The 8855-nt window shown below is 40.1% G+C and overlaps 1 long non-coding RNA gene across 3 annotated transcripts; it reads right to left on the minus strand.

The window, feature by feature from the left end:
* Window positions 1-1573: 1573 nt before the first annotated feature.
* On the minus strand, window positions 1574-8562 carry LOC123054013 (uncharacterized). 3 transcript variants are annotated; one of them, XR_006425999.1, is made up of 6 exons: window positions 8096-8562; window positions 6010-8015; window positions 4794-5917; window positions 4640-4687; window positions 2907-3010; window positions 1575-2115 (listed from the first exon to the last, which is right to left on the minus strand). It is a non-coding gene; the product is annotated as an uncharacterized lncRNA (long non-coding RNA). The 3 variants fall into 3 exon arrangements; XR_006426000.1 differs by having other exon boundaries at window positions 2907-3016; XR_006425997.1 differs by having other exon boundaries at window positions 1574-2115; window positions 2907-4687.
* Between the last annotated feature and the right edge of the window lie 293 nt (window positions 8563-8855).

Consider the following 8855-nt stretch of genomic DNA (forward strand, 5'->3'; position numbering starts at 1 on the left):
AAGCCAAATGCTCAAAGCCAGCATCCAATACACTCATTTGAAAGCTTAAATAAAAGACTGCATGAATACTCCATAGTTGTACAGATTGAGTCTGAATAAATCCTCGTCTAATCCATCATTTGCCGAATAAACAGAATAAAGAGGACATGGTAGTTATAGTGCAGGGAGGTATCATCGATACTTGAGGCATAGACAGAGGGCAAAATTCCAGCGTGATCTCCGTCTATGTATCCTGGATGTTGGGGATGACAAAGTAGTTAGATTTTGAGATTCAAAGGCATATCCACAGGCTACATCGAAGTATGTAACACCAGATAAATAATGTTATGTTGAGCACATTGTTTATATGTATCAAACAATACATAAGAAACTAATACTGAGCCAGCATGATATAAGTACAAATACAAAGTAAGTAAAGGACAACAATTGTGTGTAAGGCGAGCAAGGTCCGAGCCGTGAATATAAGATTACTATATATGAAATGATTTTTGAAACTATCTTACATTTGACCTATCCATTTAGTCTTTGAAGGGTAAAGTCCCGCGGGCAGTAGGCTGAGACTTTGTTTTCTTGCTGGCCCTGTGATCCGGTTCACTGGGAAAACAACAAACATGAGTAACGCATATAGCTGCATGAGTCTGAAGAGCAAGAGGAAGGGCATGTTACTTGTCTGATGCTTCTTCGGTTAGTGGAAGCGAGCTGGTGGCGTCGTTCAAGCCATCCTAGATGTCAGTGGCCAGTTGTATGTAAGACGACATTTGGTATTGTCAGAATGCAAACGGAAAGCGGAACAACAGCGTGATTACCTCTAATTCGTGCACATTTGGGTGCTGGACTGTTATCATTGTCACTTTCTGAATGAGGCCCTTTCTTTGTCGCGGTCAAAGAGGCGAGCTGTTTTTGAAAGGATTCTGCCCGCTCAAATAGCACAGATGACCAAAACTGCTCAGCTTTGAGCTCCCTTTGGCATTTCTTGAGGCTTGTCGAGTTGGAACCGTCTATTGTGATGATGCCCATGGTTACCAGATAGGCCAAAGCAGCAGAACATGTTGATTCGATAGCATCGTTGGCAAACCGAGTTGATTCTCCAAAGAACAGATGTTGGGTTGGCAACATGCTTTGGCTGTGGGGCTGGAGATCAATTTTCACGGATGCCATTACTGTGTCGTCATTATCATCAGTGAGCTTGAATGCATGAATTGTACCATGGATCCGCTTAATAGCTTCTTCAAGCATGTACCTTCTGCTAATGGTAACACAAATGGCAGAGAGTTGCATTCATTGGAAATGTAAAAGAATCTATCATGTTAATTGGGTATGGATGGAACACAAATGGTCTACGTATCAGGAATTTTCAGACATATGGATGGCTTAGTTACAACCTGTGGAAGCCCCTTGACTATTAAATCATCATCATCCATCAAGATGACGGTGCTTGCAGGCCAGGGCTAAATAAAATTTGAGTGGCATGGTAATAAACCATAAGTTAAAATTATTCAGTGAGCACACATACTTACGTAACTAAAACTATAAAAACATGGCATAATGCTGAGATAAACTTGGAAGCATAAGAATGCAATCAGACATATGATTTAAACACAGCAGAGCGTAGCAAAACAAATAAACAAAGCACGAAGATCCAGCAGTAGATCTGGCATAACCGAGAGTGACATGGTTCGATAGGACATATTACATCATGAGGTTCACATGTACATACAGATTCATTAAGGCTTAGCAGATAGATTCGGAAGAACCGACTGTGCCATGGTGCGATAGGATATATGTTACATATGGCTATAGATAACTATATTAGTAGGGAGCATCGACTGGCTCTAATGATGATAGCAGTGATCTGATGGTTCTTGCAGGGCTGTTAGAAGTGATCTTCAGGTAGGAAACGGAAATCTTCAGAGCAGTATCCTTCGCTGTCGAAGATCTGTTCATCATCAAGTGAGGTCCTCATCTCTGGGTCGTACGGTGCATTTTCATCGCTCTGGGTTGGCAGGTCCTCATCGTCGTCTGTTGACTGCTCCTGGCCATAAGGATAGACACCACTCTCTTAAAGGTTGACCATGGCCTCATTAGTGTACTGCTGAAGGTATTCACAGCTGGCCTCTACATTGAGAAGAACATTGTTGAGCTCCAGGTCATCTGGAGTAGAAAGATGACCCGTTGCGCCAATGGCGCAAAGGACAAGAGCGAACCAAGCACTCGAAGCATGCAAGTAAGAATATTTAGAGACCGATGATCAACAGAAGGCATCAATGTAGTGGTCTTCGAGAGAAGATCAACATCTTTTCTCCCTATTTTCACAACTGGTTCTATCCAAGAACAAAATACAGCCACCAAGGGTCATATTCTTAATAGCATAGAAAGGGAAGCACTAAAGATCGAAAGCAAATGCATATATGTTTGCATTGAAAAGAGATATGTGACAGTAATCAATAATCTCATAATAACGACACTATGCAGTGTGGAAATCATAACCAAAGTTATTCATATTCGAAACAAATACCAAGCAGTACAACAAACATAATTGCCTAATAAGTTATCCTTCATCTCTAGTTTTACTCTTCTGGCCTAACACGACCCAATCAGAGAAGAAGAATGAACTTGCTAGAAGGCTATTGGAAATGACTCAACGTTGAGATATTTAGGACTGATCACCGTTACATGTCTCTGCCCTTCCCTACCCTCGCCATTGGACAACCTCCAGTTCTACCATGCCATCCCTCACCTCCGGTGCAACCCTCGCTATTGCATGTCTCTACCCTTGCAACAATATTAGTCTTCGGGTGGAATATTATAAGCCTTGCTAATTGAACTCCATGAATCATACAAGCCTTGCAAGTAACATTTTAGAAGCAAACATGAGGAAAATGCCTCGGAACAGGAAAAAATATTACCTTCAGCAAAAAAAAACAATGTTTCAGCATTCGTGTTGATTCTTGTACACCGAGATTCACAATTTCTGGGAATTCTTCGAATAAAACATCCATCCCCAGGATATCTAATACTTCCACATGAAAATGAAGAAGAAAAACATGGCAGAAATCATCCATCAGTTGAGCTTAAAACATGATAGAAGGTGACAAAAGTATGTCAGACTAACAATAACTAATAGATAACTATTGTTCAAACTATCAAATTGAAATTCCATATCTATCATACAACTAACAGAGCTTCTGGCCTATACACGAAGAAATGTCATGTTCAGAGAAGCCATATATACTAATTAAGAAAACTCAATTTTTAGCAAGACTCATTCATTCGACACGAGGAGGTTGGGGTAGGTTCATGTGTTCCTGTAGGATCAAAACAAAAGGAAGAGGTGGCGAATCATGATTCTCTCGCCTGGCACCATGTTGTTGGCATCAAAAACAGGGGAGGGTCACAAGGGATCTATCCCTAGGGACACGGCTGCATAGAACATACAAAGCCAGAACACAAATAAAAATTTGAATGCTTCATCTAATAACATATCACTTTATTGGTCCAGAAATCAACACGGTTCACAAGATCTTGAATGAAAGATACGGCAACATCAAGCCACATATAGGACTATGTATGCATTAACATCACTAACCACTGTATGTCTGAGTGAAAACCTAAAACAGAATCAGTGATGTAAATTTTCTTATAAAGCTATCAGCCTACAAATGAACACACAGCCACATCCATGCTGAACAAACACGCGCTCTGCGCCATTGTTATTACGACTCTTCCATACGGTGGCGCCTCCTGGATATGTCTCTACTCTAGTGTCTCACACACCAGCCATGACGCCTCAATAGATCTCCAAAAAAGGTTTCTAGTTATTCTTATGCAGTTATAGCCAATTGTTCAGAGCATACAAAGCTTGTAAGATCTCAGTGGAAGTGCCACAAAATCATACTTGCACAATGCCACTGTGACAGTATAAGTCGTGTTAAATTCAAATAGAAGGGACGTTCCCAATCAACCTCAGTTGAATTAGCATTGATGAGCTTCTCAAGCTGTTAATTGCAAAAGAAGAGCATATTTATCTCAGCAATTCAACAGAAAGTATTGCTCTTATCATTTCTCACCAAACACTATGCTAACCAGATAAGACATAAAAGAACAGTGATAAGGATTTCCCCACTGCCGCTAGTCTTAAAAATTACACCTCACGAACAGGGAAATTATTGTAGTGAGTGTTTATATGTTCATGTATACAAAAGTTATAAATGGTAAGGATTCTAACACCGTGGTCATGCAACTCACAAATAAAATTTTCTCAGTGTTGCATGTTCATTACAGTTATACATATGAAAACCGTGTGCACGTACCACTGAAAGGCTCCTTCAGCATTTAAGAACAACAAATTAGAAGGAATTTTTCATATATATAGGGTTAATAAAACAAAACAATAGTTATGTTTCCCTTAAAAAGCAGTATATGTTTTAACAGTAGCAAAAAAAATGTTAGCTAAACTGAATACAGAGCACACTTGTTATCTGCAACTGAGTTAGCTCAACATTACAAAACATGTACACACAAAAAAGTGAAGGAAGAATGCATAAATTTTATAAATTTTCCTTGAATCTACACTACCAAGGAAGCCTCAAGAATTGGCAAAATAGCTGAAGTAAAGTGGATCTAGTGTAGCTTCATTTACCGTAGGGGCCCATTTCCGCACAAAAAAAGGAGGCTGGATTTCTGTTTTCTGCAGCCACAACCAGTACCAACAAAAGGTGAGATGCATATTTCACAGAGTAGCACAGCAGCAGGCTACATGAGGGGGGAAACAACATGACTAAAAGGTACCATACCATTGGTCCAAATTACACACATCATTTATCTGAAGCGTCATATTGTCTCAATCTACATATCTCATTGGCCAATCCGTGAATTTGTGCCTCTCCATCTGCATCCATATCCACCTCCACCAAGTAAGCATAAACCAAAGCATAGATTTTTACCGGAAAATTGAGGAAGGGGTGAGGAGGAGCTGGTATATGGGATGGGTTGGAGACGCAGTTGTGTGCCGGACACAGTTCTCTGGCAAGGTTATTTGCATTAAGTAATCCATAGACCATGCAAAAAAGTAAGAATATTTGGCGGTACCTTGTGGATAATTACCTTGATATTGTTCCTGTTTCCAACATTATTCTAGCAAAGATTAAATAATCCAGCCATAATATGTAATTCTCGATACTGACACAAACATTAATCCGATTATCAAAGAAAGGTGAAATAAGTGGAAAAACATTTTCGAGCATAGTTAAGTGGGATTTAGCTCCCACAAACAAACTATCAAACACGAACTAAAAAAATGTGGATGCTATGATTTTGCTGAAATTTCCCAACCTGATCACTTGATATGCAACAATGGCATGGAGGATTTATATGTTAATGAAGTCTTAATGCCCCAAGTTCCAAACAACTATTTCTAAACAAAACTGCATGTATAATATAAGAGCTCACTGAAGCCATCAGAAAATAAGTAGAAATGGAATTAAGAAACTTACACTAATAAAAGAGCACATGGCAACAGTAGTTCCGGCAATTGTATTTTCGTTCTCTTCTTGGCCAATACAACTAAAATCGTAGCAAGCACAATTATATTTGGAAACCATGCTTACTATTACACAATGGCAAAGAAAAAGGTGACTTAAATGAGATGGATAATAGACAGACAATGCTTTTCTAAGAAATTTGAACACCATCATTGAATCTTTGTTCTGAACAGTGATCTAAAATTTAATTCAGTCAACCAAAGGAAGTAAGATGGTCGAATCATACCTAGCTACATTTTTCTTTCATGAAAGCACGACGGTACATGTCGGTGGCATCTAGGATAGCATGAACAACCTCTTTAAAAGAGGAGCCACGCCACTATGATGAACTTGGGCTGTGACTCGGGTTGACTTTGTATATCACTTAACTTTTCAAGCTGAGAAATATTTGCAAAAGTCAGTCTTAGAAGTCCTGGACATATAATAAAATCAGTGAAATGAACAGCGAGTGTCACATGTATTCACATACCTTGCCATTCTGCAGACTCTGGAGGTCTCCTAATGCCTTTTGCCTTGACTACATCGTGAAGATAAAAGTGACAAAGAAAACAGAGTACCAGATTACATGTGCTAACTGGTAAAGATATAACAGGAATATTCCTGTCACCCTATCTACACGAAAAAGCACCTGAATCAAGCAGTGAGTTGATATCGACATATGAAAGCAAGGAGAAAATTCCTTTCTATACGAAACAACATTATCATCAGCAATACAATAGTCCATTGACCTGTTGCACCCCTTTTTCAAGAAGCTAATTAAAACCAAGAATTGGTACCCGTTTTATATGCACGTAGATCATTTCATTATTGGCTTGAGAGAAAACAAATGTTTTGATGCCATATTATTCGAAGCCACTCTCAATAAATTATTGAGATGAACACTTTTGACTAATGTGGAAACATGGCAACAAAACGTAATATCTAAACGAACAACATCCACCTTGAGGACTGATGCATAAGCAATGACCTCTCATAGAACCGTATCCATGTCAAGTAGGATATAAACATGACACAGTTAAATAATATGTAGTCGAGGGAAATAAAGATAAAGAAAGATAGCTTTGTTCTTCATACATCTGGTACGAAACAATGTGAATCCACGTCTCTCACCAAGGACAAGGAATCTTTACCCAGTTAGCAAATTAAAAATCATGAAACGGTGGACCTGCGACTGTGTGACTGCTTAACTTGAAAGATATAAGCTATACATAAAGCTTAAACTTGATGAATGTGAACATTCAGACACATAGAAACATATGAGAACTCTGTTGGCAATTATCCATAAACTTTATATCATGCTAGTAACTGAGGTACACTACAGATCAGAAATGTGACATTGTACTGTAAAACTATATAGTAGAGGTAACATGGAAAGTATGTATCATATAGATCATTAGAAGTATTGATTTATTCAGTACTTTGTGTCATCGACTTATCTTTACTATTATTTTCTCAGAAGGAAATGCTCCTTGTGCCGCCACACATACATGTTACTACTCCGTCCCATAATATAAGTAGTAGATTATTAGGTCCTTCTATTTGAAAACAAAGTTCAACTTATGTATGGTACGAATCAACACAGCAAACCAGGAGCTCTATTTGGAATTTGTAAACAATAGAAAGTTGGAGAGCACTCAATGAAGAAGCACAAATATAAGAAACGAAACTGGATCTTGCCTGAAAAAAGTTAGGGGATGCATTTTAGTTATCTTGAAGTCTGAACCCTGAAACAAACATATCTGATTTGCATTCTCTCAAAGAAGGAACTCATTTTGCTGCTTCTCTGCGATTTTTTGATTCATTCTTTGCCTAAACTGTAGCATATCTCTGCTCATGTTTATGCATTGGAAGTATACATGAGAGATGTTACTGAAAAACTGTTGCTTGTTAGCTGACTGAAAAATTGCTGCTTATCTCAGTAGTAAAACTATTGTTGTTTGTACACTGAAAAACTGGTGCTTATCTCAGTAGTAAAACTTCTACTATTTGTTAATTGGTTGAAAAACTGCTGCTGTTTGAACCAGTATTATGCACCTTATGTATCTCATTAGTAAAAGAGTTTCTACACTGTCGTTTTGTTAATTGGAAAACTGCTTGTTAACTGACTGAAAGAATTCAAATCACTTGTATTCAGTACGGATACAATGCTGCTGTTTGTACTTTTTGAACTCTTAAAATGTTTAGACCTTCACCAATAAATCTCCCGGAAACAATTACTGGATGCGATCTCCCTCGAGGTCAAGTGAAAATATATTTTTATTGAAGTAGACAAACAAAAGTTGCACATATATTTCTATTGTTACAATTGGCCAACCTGCATCTTAAAAATTAAAATGCGGAAACAAACATGAATGGGAGAAAGTGATGATTCACCCCTTTCTTTTTCGTCATGCTCTTTCACAAGATTCTTTCTCCCCGTTCCTATCTCAGATATGAAATTCCACAAGATTCTTTCTCTTCTTTTCTATCACAGATCTGAAAAAAACACAAATTGAGAAATCAAAATCATAGAATCAGAGAACTAAGATAATAACTGGGGGAGGAGGGGGAGCAACCTAGATTGGGGATGGTGATGATGGATGACGAGCTCCTCCACTCCACCATGACGCGAGCGCCGCCTGGAAGTTCTGCTACTCTGCTCCCACCCCCACCGCCATCGTCCTCTACTCCTCCATGCCCACCACGAAGACCATGTTGGCCCTGCTCTCCCATGGTGGCGTCCCTCCTCTCCGTCTCTCTCTCTCCTGCAGATCAAATCGAGCGCCGCCGCTGCCCTTTGCTTGCAGGTTGCCACCGCCGCCGGAGAAACTCGCCGCCGCGTCCACACGCCTTGGATCCGCGGGAAGGACTGGGTGAAGGGGACGAGGATCTAGGGGAGGCGGCTGCGGGATGGAGAGGGAAAAGGTTTAGGGTTGGGGACAGGGACAGGGAGGGGGAGGAGAGAGCGGAGGGGGCGCGGGGGCTGAGGAATGCACATCGAGCACGGGGCAGGCACCTAGTGGGTGGCTAATCCCTTGAGGACACGGGAACGGCTGACCCAGCCAATCCATTTGAGGCTGAGCCCACTAGTCATAGGCCAATAAAAGTAACTGCACAGTGAGAAAAAATTACCAGCAGTCAAATGATCAAACGATCTGGAGCCAAAGTCAAAGGAGATCCAACGGACACGAATGATGCGCGCGGGAAGGCCTCCAGATGGGCGGGTTGCGTAGCTAGAGTTATATGTTCAATTGGGCAAACGAACACAACTCTTAACCAAGGCCAAGCGAACCCAGCTAACCACACTGTTACACTCCCCTTGCCTTGCTGCCTTGC

The sequence above is a fragment of the Triticum aestivum genome, chromosome 2D, assembly GCF_018294505.1.
Source record: "Triticum aestivum cultivar Chinese Spring chromosome 2D, IWGSC CS RefSeq v2.1, whole genome shotgun sequence".
In the NCBI taxonomy this organism is placed as follows: domain Eukaryota; kingdom Viridiplantae; phylum Streptophyta; class Magnoliopsida; order Poales; family Poaceae; genus Triticum; species Triticum aestivum.